Source organism: Mobula birostris, chromosome X (assembly GCF_030028105.1).
Source record: "Mobula birostris isolate sMobBir1 chromosome X, sMobBir1.hap1, whole genome shotgun sequence".
NCBI lineage: Eukaryota > Metazoa > Chordata > Chondrichthyes > Myliobatiformes > Myliobatidae > Mobula > Mobula birostris.
The window spans coordinates 65,791,740-65,813,952 of NC_092402.1; the positions used below are offsets into that span (position 1 = coordinate 65,791,740).

Below are 22,213 nucleotides of genomic sequence, written 5' to 3' on the forward strand. Positions count from 1 at the left end.
ATGCTGTCTGAATTATGTATTTTTAAGGTCAAATTTCCAACAGCTATGGCCCTTTGCACCTTGTTGCCTCGAGGGGCAGGAATTTTCTTTACACAAGTAGAATTGATCTAGAAGACACTGTTCAATAAGCTGACAGGAACAGATCCGACAGGAACTTACAGAAAGGAAGTTGGACCTCTACTTGAAAATGAAACAAATTTGCTGAGCTGGACAGAGGCAGCAAGGGCCAGCACAACACAATGGGCCAAATGGTCTCCCCTTTATGCTCGGATTCTCAGTGCTTCTGACTTCAGGAAATGTGGTTGGATCAAAAGGTTGATCCATTGCCCACTGGAAGAGAGGACCATTGTTGAGTTCCCCTCCCCCAACCCAACACAGCCCTCTCAACAAAACCACACTTCTGACTTTGGACAGTATGAAGCCTTTGTTGAAGGAACTGTATTCCCTTTGTCAGAGCTGGCTCCAGTCTAAAGTGACTGAGTTGAATACTCACTTCTGAAGTCCTTTACAATTTTTTATCTTATTTATAGTCTTTGAAAGATCCCCTTCAAATGAAGCAATGTTTACTGAAGCATTTTGTTTAGCCTAGCATATTCTGCCAGAAATATTTCTGCATTTGAAGTTTATCCATTAATGTTTATTATAAAATGAATACTGCAAAATGCAGTATCCCTATTTGGCCTGCAAACACTGTGACCAAATTAGCAATTTAACTGAAGTTAATGTCAACTGCCGAAAACGTCGACTGCTTACTCGTTTCCATAGATGCAGCCTGACGTGCTGAGTTCCTCCAGCATTTTGTGTGTGCTGCTTTGGATTTCCAGCGTCTGCAGATTTTCTCTTGTTTGTGGCCCCCTCTGTCCTCGTTCTCTCCTCCTGGTCTATCCAGTTGCTTCTACACCCATCACCGTCTTTCTTATCCCCCCCCCCAACTGTTCCCACCCGCTCTCCTCACCTCCCTTATTTGGTTCCATGCTCTACCTTCCTCTGCCATCAGACGCCACCATGCACAGCCCTTTGTCACCCTCACCTTCCAGCCTCTTTTGCTATCTTCACCCTCCCCTCTTCCATCTGCTATTAGGGATCCAACTATCACCTACCACCCCTTCACTTCACCTCTTTATACTGACCATCTCCCCACTACCCTTTCAACCTTGACCTGAAACGTTCACTGTCCTTTCCCCCCCCCCCCACCCCCACAGGTGCTGTCTGACCCACTGAAACAGCTTGATTTTTCTGCTTCGGATCGGCCTGTCCAGTGCTCAGGATCCCCGATCACTGGATTACTCATGCAGGTTACACCGATCCAAACACAATCAACCAAAGGGGAGGCGGGTGAGCCACTCTGCAACTTTTAAGGAATCCAAAGCAGATTTGTTGTATCCTTGGGAAAGCGGAGAAAGCAGGCGCCTGGAGTGTTTCACAAAGTAATCACGCCAAGGAGGCTTGGCAGGCTGAACTGTTCAATCTCCTGTCAACACCAGCAGAATCGGGACCCTCAGCAGCTCTTGGCCATACCAAAGATTAGACCGAGTAAAAAAAAATCTAACACTTTTGTCTTTTGCATTGGTGGATCATTAACTTTGCTTTCGGACGACCTCAAATCCTTCTCATTTGCATACGCACAAGGGACCACTGTGAGAGGGACAAAAGATATGGTCTAAATCAAGGAGAAAGTGCGTGGGCCAGAAACAAGAGCCAATTCCAAGTGGGTCACTCACGCTGTGCCAAAGCAACGCTCCACTCACTTAAGGCTCATATTCACTGCTCTCAGAAGAATATTTTTTTCACCCTTTTCTTCCCAAAGCTCTTCTCTTTCATACAAGGCATCGATTCCAGTCTGAGTTCGAGGGATGGAGGCACCTTCTCCCCCACGGGAATGCCAGTGTCAAGGTATCATCTTCTAGATGGGACATTAAACCAAATTCTGCTCTGTTAGGTGGGTGTAGATCTTTGCTATAAAAGAGGGGTTGGGGAGACCTTGATCAACGATTATCCCTTAACTAAATGGTACCTAAAAGAACAGCCCACATGGTCTTTCTTCAATTGCCACTCACAAAATCTCAGTCTGCCAAAACTGGCTAATCTGTTTCCTACAGCGACTACATTTCAAAACTATTTCATGACAGCACAGTCCTCTTCCCCAGAAATAGGTCTTTAGACTGTGGAAGGAAACCGGAGCACCCAAAAGGGAACCCATGCGGTCACTGGAGAACATACAAAGTCCTTACAGGCAGTGACCGGAATTGAACCCAGGTCGTTTGTGCTTCGAGAGGTGACCATACAGAGCTTGGTGACGGGGTCTGAGGGAAGGGCTATAGCGAGAACGTTTCCACACGTGCAAACACCACTCGGGAAGAGAATGGAGAGTTCAGAAGGAACGTCTGCATCCAAAGTGTGGAAGGACTGAGAAATTCCTTCCCGTACACAGAGCTGGTTGAGGTGAATGCTGCAGGTGCGGCTGGGCAAAGGAGTGGTGCAGCCAGTGCTGCTTCTTACAGCCCCTGGAACCTGGGTTCAATCCCAACCTTGCAGGCTGTCTGTGTGGATTGTGCACATTCTCCCTGTGATTTCCTCCCACATCCAAATCATGTGCAGGGTTAATTGGCTGCTGTAAAATTGCCCCTTGTAGGTGAGTGGTACACTCTGGGGAACATTGATGGGAATGTGAGCGAGGAGAAATGGGACTGATGGGATGGCTCCAACAGGAGCGAGCACAGATGACTGAAAGAACAGGGTCTGAGTGAGGAAGTAGAATGTTACATTGACAGATATAGACAACAAAACGATGGGCGAGATTCAAGTGGGGCATAAATGTTGGCGCGGACTGGCTGGGCTGAAAGACTTGCTTCTACTGTAAATCCCATTTAATCCTGTGTCGAGGCACCATCAGCACTCAGCTTACCCTTGGTGTGTGCTGCTCTTAATGAGCCAGCCTGCCAAAAAGGTTCACTGGGAAAACAGAGCTGTGGAACGAGCCTAATGAGAGTCTGAGCCAAGAGAGAAGGAAGCATGTTAACCCCTGATTAACAAGCTTCAGTGATTTGGTTGCAGGAATATCATATCAACACATTCCATTTGTGGCTGTGACATAATTGGAACATTAAGTGAGAGTGACAAGGGTTAAAAACTGTAAAAATTGAAACCATGCCTTATATATATGGAAAAAAATTCAATCTGACTTGTTTTCCTAAACCTTGGTCAAAAATCAAGTCATCGAGTAGAATAATTATAAACAAATTGTCATTTTATGCTATGCATCAAGTTACTCAGCATAAACACACCATAGTTGACCCCCCCCCCCAAGTTCTCACACTCAGAACATGGCAAACAACTAATAACTATGGTATCCAGATACAATTTTTAAAGTTGTAGATTTGGTCCTTATAGGAATAGGAGGAGCCATTCTGTCACTCAAATCTGTGCCGCTACTGAAGATGATCACTACTGATCTGCATTTTAACCCCCGTGCTCCCTCCACGTGTCTGAAAATTGGGCAGCATCAATGTAGGAGTAGAAGCAATTTTGGGCCGAGACGCTTCATCCTGACAAGGATGCTGGTGCTCCTCTTACACTTTCTCTTCTCACCTGCCCGTCACCATCATCTGGTTCCCCTCCTTCCCCCTCTCCCATGGTCCACTGTCCTTTCCTATCAGCTCCCTCTTTCAACCCTCTATTTCCTTCACACATCAGCTCCCAGTGTCTTCCTTCATCCCCCATACCCTACACACCCACCTCCCTCTCACCTATCATCTGCCAGCTTGTACTCCTTCCCCTCCACCTTCTGATTCTGGCTTCTGACCCCTTCTGCTCCAGTCCTGATGAAGGGACTCAGCCCAAAATGTGACTGTCAAGTTCCCCTCAATAGATACTGAGCTGCTGAGTTCCTCCAGCATTGTGTGTGTTGCTCAAGATTTCCATCATCTGCAGAATCTCTTGTGTTTATGGCAATTATTTGTCCCCAATTTTGACAACTCCAGTTCACTCCCAGCATCCACGACTTCACTTGAAGAAAAGTTTAGGGACAATTTTAAGGTGACCCCTCCCCCTCTCCCAACCATGGTCCCCTCACCAAGTGAAAAATTTCTCTGAGTTAATGCTATCAAATCCTTTTAAACACACTGTAAGGTCCACATGTAGAGTGAAAACTAACTGCAGAAATTTGTCAGGCCACAATTAAGCTCTGTGGAGGCACAGAACCACAGTTCCAATTGGGCATCCTACGGGAACCAATAGCAGAGTGAGCCAATATTATGGAAGGGAAATGAGCCTCATACCATGAGGCTCTACTACAGCACTACTGCATCATCTCCTGCTGCCCCAGTGTGAATACAGAAGAGATCTCAGCCAGTTATAGTCTATTCAGTGTTGGCACAACAAAAGCACATCCAGCTCTTGGAAGCAGGAGGAGATTTATCGAAATTGGATGCAAACTGACATAACTGGCCTCTTTTACATGGCATGAAGGACTTGTAATAGCATTTGAGGACTCTTGGCAATCCTGGGAGTCGGCCAGGAACACAAATTCCCATGTACTGTTTTCAATCCTAATGGGATGTTGGTAAGATCCGATGCTTTACTATCCTTGAGCAGTCTGAGCCAGCCTCGTGGTCAATGGGCACAGTTAGGTCACAATGGGCAGCACGATGAAGGGGCTGCTGGCAGGTTGGACAGAATTAGGTTCAATATCACTGGCATATATTGTGAAAATAGAGGAAAAAAGCAATTAAAGTGTACATATATTAAATAGTTAAATTAAATAAGTAGTGCAAAAATAGAAATAAAAAACAGTAGTGAGGTAGTATTCATGGGTTCAATGTCCATTTAGGAATCGGATGGCAGAGGGGAAGAAGCTGTTCCTGAATCACGGAGTGTGTGTCTTCAGGCTTCTGTATCTCCTACCCAATGGTAACAGTGAGAACAAGGCATGGCCTGGGTGATGGGGGTCCTTAATGATGGATGTCACCTTTCTGAGGCATCGCTTCTTGAAGATGACCTGGATACTATGGAGGCTGGGTGTTTACAACTCTCTGAGGCTTATTTCAATGCTGTGTAGTAGCCCCCCATACCAGACAGTGATGCAGCCAGTTAGAATGCTCTCCACGGTACATCTGTATAAATTTGCAAGAGTTATTGGTGACATACCAAATCTCCTCAAACTCCTAATGAAATATAGCTGCTGTTGTGCCTTCATTATAGCTACATCGTTATGTCAGATCCAGGTTAGATCCTCAAAGATGTTGACACTCAAACTTGAAATGGCTCATCCTTTCTACTCTGGTCCCTCTATGTGGATTGGTGCACGTTCCCTCACCTTGCCCTTTCTGAAGTCCACAATCAGTTCTTTGACCTTACTGATGTTGAGCACAAGGTTGTTACTGTGACACCACTCATCGAGCTATCTATCTCACTCCGGTACACCCTCTAATCACTATCTGAAATTCTCCCAGCAATAGTTGCATCACAGCAGCCAGGAGAATGTCTGCTATGACTGATTTATATTTTGTGGTCAATGTTATATTATTCATTTATATCTCTGTCCCTCATTATTAAATTGTTAAACGGCATCTAAAACCCAAAGAGCCCAGTATGTCAAACTCCACAATGGCCATTTACACTTGGAGAACAGCCTGTGTACTTGTTCAAAGCTTCCACAAAATATATTGCTTTACAAAGCATGTGACTAAGCTCCTGGAATTTCAAAGATTTCCTTTGGAAGTCTTTGGAATTCACATGACATATTGCTTTTGAAAGCATATGGACTTCAAGAGAAGTGCAGCAACAGCCTCATTACCTGTCCTTTACCAGCCTTGCTGAAGACACCAACTTGATCAAGAAGGACTGTGGACCCTCCTCAATTTTGGCTACCCACAGAAATTTGTCTCTGCCCGGATATTGGTTCAATGAATACAATGCAAAGCCAGAGCCCTACCAATGGGCTCTCAACAGATCCAATCACATTGCAGGCCAAAGTCAAACAAGGTGCCGTCAGTGAGAACGACTGCTAAGGAAATCCTGAAATTCAGCATTGCCTCTGGTCTACTGACACTATCTTCTGGTTGACAGAGGAACACCCTCAAACTGGACACAAAGCTCATAACTAAAACTGTGCAGCAGTAATCTCTGCCTTCCCGAATGCTTCTAAGATTGGTTGCATCGGGACCTGGTATGGGGACGCCAATGCAGACATAACAGATGCAGCAAATGTTGGACTCGGGCCGTTCTATCATGGCTACAGCTCTCTCCCCACCAGAAGACAGCTGCAAGTTGAGACATCTGAGTTGACGTCTCAGGAAGGCGACATCCACAATCCAGGCCATGACCACCTCTCGATGTGACCATCAGACATCAGGAAGCACAGCAGCCTGAAGACCCACACACCAAGGTTCAACAACAGCCACTTCCCCACTGCCATCAGGTTCTTGAACCCACCTGAAAAGCCCCAACACTGCCTTACACTACATCACTTTTCATAGGCAAAGATTCAAGGTCACATTCAAAGTTTATAAAAGATAATGCAACTTCCCCCCACCCCCTCCGCAAGCTCCTAGGAAACTCTGTTCCAGTCACTCACCATGAAGGAGGAGCATTACCACTCCACACAAAAAAAGTGGATGAACTCCAGATCATTTGGGAGGGAGTTACACCCAAGGTGCAGGACACAGGAGACTGGGTGACAGTCAGGAAGGGGAAAGGGGTTAAGTAGCCAGTGCAGAGTACCCCTGTGGCCATCCCCCTCAACAACAGGTTTATCACTTTGGATACTGTTGGTGGGGCAGACCGAGCGGAGGAATGTCACAGGGTTCTGTGATGCAGAAAGGAAAGTGGGGAGAAGAGGCACACTGTGGTAACAGGGGATTCATTAGATAGGGGTACAGAAAGGAAGTTCTGTGGACAAGAACGAGATTCCCGGATATTATGTTACCTGCTGGGTGCCAGGGGCCGGACATCTCAGATTGAGTCCTCAGAATTCTTTAAGTGGGAGGGTGAGCAGCCCAAGGGTGTGGTCCACATACGTGCCAATAACAACGAGTAGAAAGACTGATAAGGTTCTGCAAAGTGAGTTCAGGGAGTTAGGTGCTAGGTTAAAGGGGTGACCTCCAGGGTTGTGATCTCAGGACTGCTATCATGCCACGTGCCGGTGAGGCCAGAAATAGGAAGCTCATACAGTTTAACATGTGGCTAAGGAGTTGGTGCAGGAGGGAGGACTTCAGATATTTGGATCATTGGGCTCTCTTCCAGGGAAGGCGGGACCTGTACAGAAGAGATGGTTTACAACTAAACTGGAGGGGGACTAATATCCTTGTGGGAAGGTTTGCTAGTTCTGCAAAGGGGGTGGGGTTAAACTAGAGTTTCAAGGGATGGGAATCAGAGTACCAGAACAGATAGTGGAGAGGTTGTGGAGACCGATGTTGTTAAGACCTCAGACAAAGTCAGGAATCAAAAGGTTGAGCATGGTGCGACAAATATTCTGAGGTGCTTATATTTCAATGCGAGACGTATTGTAGGAAAGGCAAATGAGCTCAGGGCACAGATCAGCATGTGGAATTATGATATTGTAGCCATTAGTGAGATTTGGTTGCAGGAGGGGCAGGATTGGCAGCTCAATATTCTGGGGTTCTGTTGTTTTAGATGTGACAGAGCAGGAGGGATTAAAGGAGAAGGGGTGGTGTTACTAGTCAGGGAAAATGTCACAGCAGTGCTCCGTCGGGATAGACTGGAGAACTCGACTAGGTATGAGCACGTTAGTGGGGCATATTACAGACCACCCAACAGTCCGAGGGATTTAGAGGAACAAATTTGTGGAGAGATCGCAGACTGTTGCAAGAAACATAACGCTGTTATAGTAGGTGATTTTAACTTTCCACATATTGACTGGGAATCCAATACTGTAAAAGGATTAGATGGGATAGAGTTTGTCAAATGTGTTCGGGAAAGTTTCCTTCATCAGTGTGCAAAAGTCCCAATGAGAGAGTGTGAGATACTGGATCTGCAATTAGGGAATGAGACGGGGCAGATGTCAGAAGTTTGTGTAGGGGTACACTTTGCATCTAGTGACCATACTGCCATTATTTTCAAAGTAAGTATGATAAAAGATAGGTCTGGTCCGTGGGTTTAAGATTATAAATTGGAGAAAGACCAATTTTGATGGTATCAGAAAGGATCTGGAAAGTGTGGATTGGGACAGGCTGTTTTCTGGCAAAGGTGTACTTGGTAAGTGGGATGCCTACAAAAACGAAACTTTTGAGAGTACAAAGCTTGTATGTGCCTGCCAGAATAGAAGACAAAGATAACAAGTAGAGAGGACCTTAGTTTTCAAGAGGCCCTGGTTCAGTGAAAAGTGGAGGTGCATAGCAGGTATAGGCAAGTAGGAACAAATGGGGTGATTATGAAGTACCAGAAATGCAAGAGAACACAAGAAATCAGAAAGGCCAAAAGGAGGCATGAAGTTGCTCTAATGGACAAGGTGAAGGAGAATCTCAAGAGATTCTACAGATATGTTAAGAGCAAAAGGATTGCAAGGGACAAAATTGGTCATCTAGAAGACCAGAATGATAATTCATGTGTGGAGCCAAAAGAGATGGGGGACATCTTAAATGAATTCATTGCATCTGTACTTATTAAGGTGATGAGCACAGAGTCTATAGAAGTGAGACAAAGTGGCATCAACTTCATGGACCCTATACCGATTACAGAGGAGGTGTTTGCTACCCTGAGGCAAATTAGCATGGATAAATTCCCAGGGCCCGACAAGGTGTTCCCTCAGACCCTACAGGAAGGAAGTGCAGAAATTGCAGAGACCCTAGCAGAGACATTTAAATCATCCTCACCGACAGGGGAGGTACCAGAGGATTGGAGGGTGATAGATATGGACACAGTAGGTCATTTCTAACCAATCTTGTAGTTTTTCCAAGGAAATTACCAGAAAAATGGATGAAGGCAAGACAGTGGATTTTGTCTACATGGACTTTAGTAAGGCATTGGACAAGGTCCCACATGGGAGGCTGGTCAAGAAGGTTCAGTTGCTCAGCATTCAGGATGAAGTAGTAAATTGGATTAGACATTGTTGTTGTTTGTCATCTATATCAATGGTCTGGATGATAATGCGGTTAACTGGATCAGCAAATTTGTGATGACACGGTGTAATGGACAGCAAGGAAAGCTATCATGGCTTGCTGTGGGATCTGGACCAGCTAGAAAAATGGGCTGAAAAATGGCAGATGGAATTTAATGCAGACAAGTGTGAGGTTTTGCATTTTGCGAGGATGAAGAGTGTGGTAGAACAGAGGGATCTTGGAATACAGATATATAATTCCTTGAAATTGTCATCACAAGTAGACAGGGTTGTAAAGAAAGATTTTGGCACATTGGCCATAAATCAAAGTATTGAGTACAGGAGTTGGGGTGTTATGTTGAAATTGTATAAGACGTTGGTGAGGCTAAATTTGGAGAATTGTGTGCAGTTTTGGTCACCTACCTACAGGAACAATGTAAGTGAGATTGAAAGAGTGCTGAGAAACTTCATAAGGATTTCAATAGGATGTTTCCAGGACCAAGTTATCAGGAAAGATTCAATAGGTTAGGACTTTATTCGGACTTTGATAGAGGGATACAAAATTGTGAGTGATGTAGATAGGGTAAATGCAAGTAGGCTTTTTCCACTGTGGTTGGGTGGGACTACAACGAGAGGTCGTTGGTTAAGGGTGAAAGGTGAAATGTTTAAGGGGAACATGAGGGCGAAATTCTTCACTCAGAGGATGGAACCAGCTGCCAGTGCAACTGGTGGATACAGGTTCAATTTCAACATTTAAAAGAAATTTGTACAGGTAAATGAATGGGAGGGGTGTGGAGGGCGATGGTCCAGGTGTGAGTAGGCAGATCAATGGTTCAGCATGGATTAGATGTGGCAAAAAGCCCATTTCTGTGCTGTAGTGTTATATGACTCTGTAAACAAAAACTCAATTAATTCACCACTTCTTCTTGTGTGAGGGCATCCCATTTTTCATCTCTCCAACAGACCTCACTTTAGGCTGAATACAGCAGCAGCAGCCAACAGACTTTGGCAACATCTGGTTGTGACTGCACAAGCACTCTCCAAAAACTCGGTGCAACCCTGGCCTCACTGACAGGGTCGTGGAGTTCCTGCGCTGAGACAGGCCAGACTAAAGAAATGTTTCCTGCCCTACAGGTCAAACTGCTCCGCTCACACTGAACCTGCTGGCAACATGAGAGTGCTGACCGGATTCAATAGGCAATGGTCATTTGGCCTCACCTTTGCAAGCCCACTCCCTGAGCAGATCAAATTAGTTTATTGTCACAGACACCAGGGTGCAATGAAATTCCCTGATCAAGGTTAATTTATTATCAAAGTGCATATATGTCACCATATACTACCCCGAGATTCATTTTCTTGCAGGCATTCACAGTAGATACAAAGAAATACAATAGAATCAATGAAAACCTACACAAACAGAAACTGACAAAGAAAAACAATGTGCAAAAGACAAACTGTCCAAATAGAAAAACCAAACAACAATAAATAAATACGGAGAACGTGTGAAACTCAGCAAACTGTGTACACGATAGAAAATCAGCAATGAGCACAAGCAGCAGCAGAACGGTGCAAAGATTGTGCTGCAAACTAAAGTAGTGCAAGAAATGCCAAAGTGACATTAACAGAATAACCAAGAGAGCTAGAGCTAAGAGTCTGAGAACTTGGCAGCATCACGAGGAAGGTGATGTGACAGAGGGGTTTGGTTCAAGGGTCAGACAGCAGTGGGGAAGAAGCTGTTCCGGAGTCTGGTCACCCAGGCTTTCAAGGTCCTAGATCATCTCCCAGAAGGTAGAAAGGAGAAAAGGGAATGGCCAGGGTGGCAGGCATCTCTGTCCCAAGCCACGTCCTGTCGAATGAACAACCAGGCTCCTTCTGCACCAGAGTTAACAGCTGCTTCACTTTATGTGCATTTCCCCCAGGGCGTGCTACACCCGAGACCTAGCTTGGTTGTTAAATGATTCTAAAACAAACCCCCACCACATCCCCCCACACAACCTCAACCCTTTCAGTGTGCTGACCGTGGTGCACTGAGCAGCTGTCACCCATGGTAACTTGAAACTCTCAGGACACGGATTGTAAAATACTCCTTTTAAAACCCAGGAGACGGAGAAAGGAAACTTGATGCCAGTCTTTCTTCTCTGAGGTATCGCATTTAAAGTCCTGCTCCTTTCGTGCTCCAACCTGCTTCCCCGCCCAACCCATCCGCCAGACAAGGCCAATGTACCAACCCCCAAACTCTGCAGTTCCCAGCCCCTCCAATTTCATCCTTGGGTCTCTCACTTTTCCCACACCCTTTAGCCGAGCTTTTACTGGGCCGTTCATTCCCTTACTCAGTAAGATCATGGATCATGCTCGACTTCAACCACTTCCCTCCTTTGCTCCCAATATCTCATTTCCCAGTGTCTGAAGCAGCTCAACTAATAGAGTTGCTGCCTCAGTTCCAAATCCCCGAGTACAATCCTGACCTCAGGTGCTGCCTGTGTGCAGTTTATAGATTCTCCTTCCTTCCATCTGCTCCTGTTTCACCCGGGTGCTCCAGAGTCTGGATTGTCCCTAGTGCGTGGGGTGGAGTAGATGGAAGTTTGGGGAGTGTGAAGTGGGATTAATGTAAATGGACCCACTACCACACACACACACACACACACTTTCTTCATCCTTCACTGAAGCGCCCCAGTCCGTATCAATCAAACTGCTCAAAAACAGCAGGGGAAAAAAAAAAGAGTAACCAGAATTCAGAAATACATGCACCACGAAACTCAAAGTCCCCCAGAACGAGTCCCCAGCCTCACCGATCAATCTTTGCAGCATGGAACCCAAGGCTCCTGCACTTCCTTCCGACAGCAGCGAGTGAGAGTGAAACACAGCGCAGAATACCTGCCCATCCTCCGCTCTCGATTAGAGTGAGGTTTATCACTGACAGACAGCATGGTGTGAAATGTGTTGTTTTGTGACAGCAGTACAGTGCAATACATTAAAAAATTAATAAGTTACAAGAAATATATAAAAAATAATTTGTGCAAAAAGAAAGCAAAATAGTGAGGTAGTGTTCGTGGACCATTCGGAAATCTAACAGATGTTCCTAAAGTATCGAGCGTGGGTCTTCAGGCTCTTATACCTTCTCCCTGACGGTAGTAATGAGAATCTGCAGCATCGCGGCCTTTGCACTTTGTTTACCTTTTCCACCTATACCATCCCATATTCTTACTGCATCCTCCCACCCCACCCACCTTCCCCCTCACCTGGTTCCACACGTCACCTGCCACCTTGCTCTCCTCCGCCTGCCCCCACCTTCTCATTCTGGCTTCTGCTCCCTTCCTTTCCAAACCACTCCTGATGGAGGGCTCCCCCGAAATGTCGATTGTTTATTCCCCTCCGTAGATGCTGCCTGACCTGCTGAGTTCCGCCAGCATTTTGTGTGGGTTGAATAATGGCGTCTGTTGGCACCAGTGAGTGTCTACCCCCCAAGTAAAATTGCCTAAAATATGGCTCCCTGAGCCAGCCTAACATGTTGCCCCCACACCAGGGGCCAACAAGCACAGAGGATGGTCAACAAACATAACCAAGCAACCCCTGGTGTGGGAATCTACTCTGGGTAACTCAGGACAGGCTGGTGACTGAACCGGGGAACTTGCTAGTTTGGGTTGGCCACACTCAGCGTCACTGCAAAACCACCGGAAATGGGGCAAGAATAGAGAGGCTGTGGGAAAGAGATAAACGCAGAGTCCTTTGGAGTTGCATTAAATCAGAGATTAGGGATTCTTTCCCCTCTTCCCTCCCTCCAGTACCTCTTACAGGAGCAGAAAGATGACAGAGACATGTCAGAATCCCTACATTAGCACCAAGGGGTTTGTGATACACACACAAAATGCTGGAGGAACTCAGCAGGTCAGGCAGCATCTATGGAAATAAATAAACAGTCAACTTTTCAGGCCAGAACCCTTTTTCAGGACAGCAAAGGAAGGGGGACGATGCCAGAATAAAAAGGTGGGATACTCATTGTATCTCGGTAAAATACTAAACCCATTCCAATCTACACAGCAGCTTCAACAGCAAACAACAGGAATTCTGCAGATGCTGGAAATTCAAGCAACACCCATCAAAGTTGCTGGTGAACGCAGCAGGCCAGGCAGCATCTCTAGGAAGAAGTACAGTCGACGTTTCAGGCCGAGGCCCTAAGTCCTGACGAAGGGTCTCGGCCTGAAACGTCAACTGTACCTCTTCCTAGAGATGCTGCCTGGCCTGCTGCGTTCACCAGCAACTTTGATGTGTGTAGCTTCTGAGGCAGTGGTGTTTCCCCAGTGCTGAGGTCTCTCTTCAGGTGGGACTTCCGTGCAAGGTCATGCATTTTTGACACTAAACCGAGTCCTTCACACCAACTCCTTTTTCCAGAAAAGATATGACCTATTTTGTCCTAATTATTAGTTTACAAGGAAACATACGCCATTGTTAGTCATTGGAAATCCTCTTCCCCAAATCAGAATCAGAATCACAAGTGCCCGCACTGCTCTCAGTCAAAGGCAGGGCCCCCTCACTCTCAAAAACGTTGCCTCAGGATCTTCACAGATTGCCTCTGCCCACAACACCTCACTATTCACTGCCCAATACAGGGGTTCAAAGCTGTTCAGACAGCAAGCTGGGGTAAAAGCTTGCAATCTTGGTATTCACCCTTGGAAGAGCCAGTTGGCTACACTACCAAAGTTTAAACTAAATTTATTATCAAAGTACAGTTTTCACTCATTGGCCACTTTAGTAGGTACACCTGCTCGTTAATGCAAATATCTAATTAGCCAATCATGTGGTAGCACCTCTGTGCACAAAAGCATGCAGACATGGCCAAGAGGTTCAGTTGTTGTTCAGACCAAACATCAGAATGGGGAAGAGACGTGATCCAAGTGACTTTGACCAGGGAGTGATTGTTGGTGCCTGATGGGGTGGTTTGAGCATCATAGGAACTGCTGATCTCCTGGGATTTTCACGCACAAGTCTACAGAGAATGGCATGAAAACAAAAAACATCCAGTGGGTGATAGTTCTGTGGGCGAAAGCGCAATGTTAGTGAGAGAAGTCAGTGGAGAATACCTAGATTGGTTCAAGCTGACAGGAAGGTGACAGTAACTCAAGTAACCAGGAGTTACAACTGTGGTGTGCAGAACAGCATCTCTGAATGTTGAATCTTGAAGAGGATGCTACAGCTGTGGAAGACCACAAACATACAGAAATACACTGAGTGGCCACTTTATCAGTTACCTCCTATAACTAATAAAATGGCCACTGAGTATATTACTATATACTACCTTGAGATTCATTTTTTTTGCAGGGATTTACAGGGAAAAAAACACAATAAAATTTTACAGAAAACAATATATAAACAAAGACTGACAGACACCCAATGTGCAAAGGACAAACTGCAAATTAAAAAGAATACTGAGAACAGGAGTTATAAAGAGTCCTTGAAACTAAGTTTGTAGGTCGTAGAATCAGTTTGGAGTTGTGTTCAGTGAAATTATCCACACCATTTCAGGAGCCAGATGGTTGTAGGGTAATAACTGTCTCTGAACAAGGTAACGTGGGATCCAGGGCTTCTGTACCTCCTGCCCAATGGTAATAGCGAGAGGAGGGCATCGTGAAAGAGCAGGCTCACAAAAGTGCAGGTGTTGAAGACATCGCCATGCAAACACCCTGCCACAAGGGCCTTTTGGACAACGAAGCAGCCTCCTACAGGCACTACTTTTCATCCAGAGGTCTGAGCTCTGAAGTAAGGTGATTAAATGTAGAAAATCTGCCTCAACATCCACAACTCCTACAGGAGACAGCATCAAACAAAAGGGAACCATAAGCTCAGTCTGGAACTGGACTAACAAAATTTGTGTTCTTTTAAAGCTTTTTAAAAGTCAGGAAAATGGCACAGATAAATTCATTCGCAACATACTGTAATATTTTCAAATGCTGATTCAGGCCCCTTTGATGGGGCAATGGATAAATCCTTTGGACTGAGCCACCTATTGTCCGAGATGGGAGGAATGACAGTGGGCGGGCACAAATGCTGCCATGGACCAGATCGGCTGATTGATTGTCACTTCATTACTTGCTGTGGATGGTAGTTCACTGTACAGCTGCTCACCTTGCCAGCAGTTCAGTCCAGCGAGATACAGCATGTTCTAGGTTCAATCCCAACTGACCCTGTGGGAATTTCCTTGCACAGCAGAGCTAAAAGCCGTTTCCTCATGGAACTCGCCGTCGATCTTTACCTGCGGGATATTCTCCTGTCAACTCTGCTCTTCTTTCAGGATCTGCAAGCAGTTTCAGCACAGGTCTGAAGAGTTACATTAAAGGTGGGGGGAGGGAAGGAGAAAAGTAAAGGGCTGGGCTCACCTATCACCTACCCTTTCCCCCTACCTTTTAATTCTGGCATCTTCCCCCTTCCCTTCCAGTCCCAATGAAGGTCCTTGGCCCGAAACGTGGACTGTTTAGAGATGCTGCCTGACCTGCTGAGTTCCTCCAGCATTCTGTATGCTGCTCTGGATGTCCAGCATTTACAGAAACTGTTGTGTTCAAGATTTCCCTGGATTAGAGAGCATGTTTTACCCGGAAAGGTTGAGTACACTAGGGCTTTTCTCTTTGGAGCAGTAGGCAAGAAGTGACTTGATAGAGGTGTACAAGGTAAGAGTTATTGATAGAGCGGACAGCCAGCACCCTTGTCTCAGGGCGGAAACGGCTATAATAATATATAATATTTCTGTTTTTGCACTTTTTAAAATCTATTCAATATACTTAATTGATTCACTTATTTATTATGTTTTATTTTATTTATTATTATTATTTTTGTCTCTCTCTGCTGGATTATGTATTGCATTGAACTACTGCTGCTAAGTTAACAAATTTCACGTCACATGCCGGTGATAATAAACCGCTACATCGACGACTGCATTGGCGCTGCTTCCTGCACGCATGCAGAACTCGTTGACTTTATTAACTTTGCCTCCAACTTTCACCCTGCCCTCAAGTTTACCTGGTCCATTTCCGACACCTCCCTCTCCTTTCTAGATCTTTCTGTCTGTCTCTGGAGACAGCTTATCCACTGATGTCTACTATAAGCCTACTGACTCTCACAGCTATCTGGACTATTCCTCTTCTCACCCTGTCTCTTGCAAAAACGCCATCCCCTTCTTGCAATTCCTCCGTCTCTGCCGCATCTGCTCTCAGGATGAGGCTTTTCATTCTAGGACGAGGGAGATATCTTCCTTTTTTAAAGAAAGGGGCTTCCCTTCCTCCACTATCAACTTTGCTCTTAAACGCATCTCCCCCATTTCACGTACATCTGCTCTCACTCCATCCTCCCGCCACCCCATTAGGAATAGGGTTCCCCTGGTCCTCACCTACCACCCCACCAGCCTCCGGGTCCAACATATTATTCTCCGTAACTTCCGCCACCTCCGACGGGATCCCACCGCTAAGCACATCTTTCCCTTCCCCCCCCCCCTGCATTCCGCAGGGATCGCTCCCTACGCGACTCCCTTGTCCATTCGTCCCCCCCATCCCTCCCCACTGATCTCCCTCCTGGCACTTATCCGTGTAAGCGGAACAAGTGCTACACATGCCCTTACACTTCCTCCCTTACCACCATTCAGGGCCCCAAACAGTCCTTCCAGGTGAGGCAACACTTCACCTGTGAGTCGACTGGGGTGATATACTGCGTCCGGTGCTCCCGATGTGGCCTTTTATATATTGGCGAGACCCGACACAGACTGGGAGACCGCTTTGTTGAACATCTACGCTCTGTCTGCCAGAGAAAGCAGGATCTCCCAATGACCACACATTTTAATTCCACATCCCATTCCCATTCTGACATGTCTATCCACGGCCTCCTCTACTGTAAAGATGAAGCCACACTCAGGTTGGAGGAACAACACCTTATATTCCGTCTGGGTAGCCTCCAACCTGATGGCATGAACATCGACTTCTCTAACTTCCGCTAGGCTCCACCTCCCCCTCGTACCCCATCTGTTACTTATTTTTATGCACACATTCTTTCTCTCACTCTCCTTTTTCTCCCTCTGTCCCTCTGAATATACCTCTTGACCATCCTCTGGGTTCCCCCCCCCCCCCCCGTCTTTCTTCCCGGACCTCCTGTCCCATGATCCTCTCGTATCCCTTTTGCCAATCACCTGTCCAGCACTTGGCTCCATCCCTCCCCCTCCTGTCTTCTCCTATCATTTTGGATCTCTCCCTCCCCCTCCAACTTTCAAATCCCTTACTCACTCTTCCTTCAGTTAGTCCTGACGAAGGGTCTCGGCCTGAAACGTCGACTGCACCTCTTCCTAGAGATGCTGCCTGGCCTGCTGCGTTCACCAGCAACTTTGATGTGTGTTGCTTGAATTTCCAGCATCTGCAGAATTCCTGTTGTTTGATAATAAACCTGATTCTGATTCTGATTCTGATAATAAAACAACAGCAATTAGCAAGTTTTATGCCTCATTTTTGACTTCTGAAGAACCTCTGGATCATAATATCACCAGATCCAACATTAATCGTGGCCAATTTTCTACTCGAGAACCATTTTCTGCACTTAGTCCAGAGCCTAGCTTCAGCTACAATAACGCAGCATCCCCATCCCAAGGCCCTTCACAGAAGCATCAAAAATAGCCCTTGGCACCAAGGAGCTATTATTGCAGTTGGCTAAAAGTTTCAACTAAAAGTTGGCGCTAGAAAGGGAGAGGGGTTTAGGGAGATTATTCCAGAGCTCAAGCACCAGGCAGCTGCCAATAGTGGAGCTAGCTAATCCGGGGATGGTCAACAGGCCAAACTTGGAAGGGGTGGGGGTGGGAGGGGGAAGAGCCATAGATCCAAAGAATATGGAGCAGGAGGACATTCCAGGCATACGAAAAGGCCAGGCCAATGAGGGCTCGGAGTCCCATGTGAGGAACCCCAATGAGGCCTCAGTCCTAGCAACTGGGACAGGATGAAGACTGAAGCCCCCCCCCCCCCAACCCCTGTTATCCCACTTGAATCAGAAGACAACAGGCTTAATCGGTGCTTGTTCAATAGTAGGAAATTCCAAAACTTCATCAAGAAACACTTCAAATTACAAAATTGAGGAACGCATGAAGCAGCCGGTAGATACATTCCACTTTAGGGAGTGAACAGATGGCCTGGGAGATGGCTGATCCCAGCACAGATGCCTGACATATTTGACACTTATCTTTTGCTGGGAACACAGAACAATTTGAGTGTCGAGATAACAAGTGCGCAGGTCTGGGGCTTGGTACTCAAGTTCCAAGCGAATACCTGAAGGCTGGACAGATTCACCAAATGTCAGTAGCACAAGATATGACTTGGAAGTGTAAGAAGCCATTTACTCTCAAGTCCAATCCAGATCCACTACGATTGCAGCTCGCGGCACAGAGGTTCAACCAATGGAACCACTACCACATGGCTCCAGAGACCCAGGTTCAATCCCGGCTTGAGAAACTGTCCGCAGGTTCTTCCTGTGACCACATGGGTTTCTCCCCATCCTAGCAGGTTGGTGAGTTAATTGACCACTGTAAGTTGACTCTAGTATGAGAGTTCTGGAACCTGAGGGGATGCAGAGAGTTAATGGGAGTGTGGGGAGAATAACAATACCATTGGTCCAAGTACCTGGTAGTCAGCACAAACTCTGCGGGCTGAAGGGCCTACGTCTCAGCTCACAGGCTACACCTCAACGTTTGAAAATTTACAACGGACACCCAGTCCCAACAACGTCTTGGAGAAGGGAGTTCCAGATTTCTGACCCTACTTCTGAATGCTGATGTTGGGGAATTATAGAGTCATAAAGCACTAGAGCGTAGAAACAGGCCTTTCAGCCCATCTAGTCCATGCCAGCATGACCTGCCTAGTCCCAATGACCGACACCTGGTCCCTAGCCTTTCAAACCGCTTCCATCCATATACCGGTCTAAATTTCTCTTAAGTGTTGCAGTTGAACCCACATCTACCATTTCCACTGGCAGCTCATTCCACACCCATACCACCCTCTGAGTGAAATCAAATATTTCACCTTAAATATGTCAGCTTTCACCCTTAACCCATGACCTCTAGTTCTAGTCTCACCCAAACAGAAGGGAAAAAGCCTGCATGCTTTCACTCTCCTCATATTCTTCATAATTTTGTATACCTCTACAGGGTCTTCCCTCATACTCGTGCACTCCAGGGAATAAAGTCCTAACTTATGCGCTCCATTGCCAAAAGAAAGACATTCACAGTAAACACAAAGAAACACAATAGAATCAATGAAAAACCACATACTAGATAAAACAAATCAATGCGCAAAAGATAGCAAGCTGTTGAAAATGAAAAAACAAAAAAAGCAAAATAATAATAATAATAATAAATAAATAAACAATGAGAACATCAGATGAAGAGTCCTTGAAAGTGAGTCCACAGGTTGTGGGAACATTTCAGTGATGGGGCAAGTGAAGTTATCCCCTCTGGTTCAAGAACCTGATGGTTGAGAAGCAAGGGATGATAACTGTTCCTGAATCTGGAGGTATGGATCCCAAGGCTCCAGTACCTCCTTCCTGATGGCAGCAGCAAGAAGAGAGCATGGCCTGGGAGGTGGGGGTCCTAGATGATGGATGCTGCTTTCCTGTGACAGTGTTTCGTGAAGATGTGCTCAGTGGTGGGGAGGGTTTTCCCTGTGATGGACTGGGCTGGATCCACCATTTCTTGTAGAATTTTCCATTCATGGTCAGAGAGGCAGTTGGCATCTGGAAGGAGCATTTCAAAAATCTCCTGAGTTGAGTTGTGCAGAGGGGAGAAGGCAGTAGATTGGGGTTGAGAGGGAAAATGGATCAGCCATGATGAAATGGCGGAGCAGACTCAATGGGCCAAATGACCTAATTCTGCTCCTATATCTTATGGTCTTATTCAATCTTTCCCAATAATCCAGGTCCTCAATTCCTGGAAGTATCCAGGAAAAATTTTCTCTGTCCTCTTTCAATCTTATTGATATCATCCCTGTAGGTAGGTGACCTGAACTACACATAATACTCCAAATCCAGCCTCACCAACATCTTATACAACTTCAGCATAATATCCCAAGTCCTGTATGCAATACCCTGATTTATGATGGCCAATGTGCCAAAGGCTCTTTTTATGACCCTAACTGTGATGCCACTTTCATGGAATTCCAGAATCACAGATCCCATCGTTCTGCTGCACACACCTCAGAACCCTTCTATTCATTGTACAAGTCTCACCCTGGGCTTGTCCTTCCAAAGTGCAATGCCTCACACTTATCTGCCATTTTTCAGACCATTTTCCCAGCTGATTCAAATCCCACTGCAAGTTGAATGTGAAGCAAATATCAAGGGAATTGAGGGGCATGGGTCAGTGCTGGAACGTGATACTGAGCTAAAGGTCAGCCCTTAATACTAAATATGCGACTTACAATGCTTCTATTTCTCATGTTCTTTTTGTTTACCTTATCAACTTCTGTGATTGTCATAAAACACCCCAAATAATACTTGGCCTATACTAGAGATTAGCCCATGGTATATTAAAAAAACAAAGGGACAAGTATCAGGCAGAGTCTGTTTCCCAGGGTTGGGGAATCAAGAATTAGAGGGATAGGTTTAGGTGTCTGGGGGGGGGGGCGGGGGAGTTAATAGGAACCAGAGAGGCAGCTCCCCACTCCCACCGCACCACCCCCGCACCCACTCACACAGAGGGCAGTCAGTATATGGAACGACCTGCCAGAGGAAGCGGTACAGACAGGTATATTAACAACACTTACAAGGCACTTGGACAGGTACATGGGTAGGAAAGGTGTAGAGGGATATGGGTCAAATGGGACTAACCTAGATGGGCACCGTGTTTAGCATAGACCAATTGGGCTGAGCGCCTGCTTCCATGGTGTATAACTGACATCAGTAGGTACCAGGGACAGTGGCCAAAGTCTAGATCAAAAAGAATGATGCATTTTGAGGACAGGTGGTGACACAGTAAAGCTTAATGCAGAGAACTCCGGAGCATAGCTCCTGCGTGGTGGAAGATTAAGGACTGGTGAAGAGTCTGCTGACTTCTAGTGACTAAAATTTTTGCATCAGAAATTATCAGTTCACATTATCTTCCAAAATCTGAGTGGGTTCAACATCAAGGAAGGTGCTGCGTTGTTTTCTCGAAAGTTCCGTGGATACACACCTTGGTGAATGAGGGAAAATGTCTTTCAGTTCACATCAGTATTTTTGGTTAATCTCTGGGTGCAAGGTTTCCAAATCTGCAGAGAACAGACATGGAAAAGAAAAGTCCCAAGGGAAATGTAACATTTTTCCAGTGCTGGCAATAATACTTTCCAGCACGTTTACAGCCCATAAACTTTCTTAACATTGTATGGAATTTGAGATTGGCAGGGGTGGTTGTGAAAGGGGCAAATTCAAGTGTTCTGCCAGTCAGGAACAGGCTGATACACAGATCATCATTTGCGTTTGTGAGCGGGTATCCAGCCACCAGATGTGATCAGTTCAAACACGCCCCTCATGAATTAATGCACCGTATGACGAGGCCATTCAGCCCAAACGTATTCCCAAGGCAGTTACTGATCTATGCTTCTCCAAGCCACAAGCTAATTGCTAGTGTATACCTCAAATAAGCTCTGCAAACAGAACAAGTTGCACACCAGTCCTCCTCCAAGTCTGAGTTCTGCAAAGACGTGGTGAAACCTAACAGGTTGCTCCTCACCTTACCTCCAGTAGAAAGTCATATCTCCAATACTTTGAGGTCCTCGATGTAGGTAGCCCACATCTCGGAGGCATACAGGAGGACAGAGATCACCGCTGCCTAGTGAACCACGTTGGGTTGGAAACCTCGATCTTTCAACTCATTTACCAAAGGGCATGCTGGTGTGTTGCAGGCATTGCAGGCTTCCATCATCAATGCCTGCCTCGGCTGAGAGGTGGTTCCTCAGATGTGGCGAGCCTCTCACAGTTCCTGGAGTCTCACAGCTTGTCGAGGACCTTTGCCCTCTGGAACATTACTGCAAGGAGTCAATGACTCCTCAGCGCTCAGCCGCAGTGCTCACGTATGTAACACGCAAGCGCTACCTACATGCTGCAGCTCGGGGAGGGGAGGTGGTTCTCCATCATCCCACTTGGCTTTCTGCGCAGATTTCAGAGAGGTCAAGG

The 22,213-nt window shown here is 46.1% G+C and overlaps 1 protein-coding gene across 4 annotated transcripts in view; it reads right to left on the reverse strand.

The window, feature by feature from the left end:
• Positions 1-22,213, reverse strand: part of LOC140191350 (transmembrane protein 198-like) — a 95,552-nt gene that overhangs the window by 60,799 nt on the left and 12,540 nt on the right. Inside the window, exon 4 of one of the 4 annotated variants that reach the window (XM_072248665.1) lies at positions 17,314-17,488. The exons of the other annotated variants lie outside the window; for them this stretch is intronic. The gene's annotated coding sequence lies outside the window, so the exon portion shown is untranslated. The remainder of the gene's footprint in view (positions 1-17,313; positions 17,489-22,213) is intronic. 4 annotated transcript variants of the gene reach the window in all.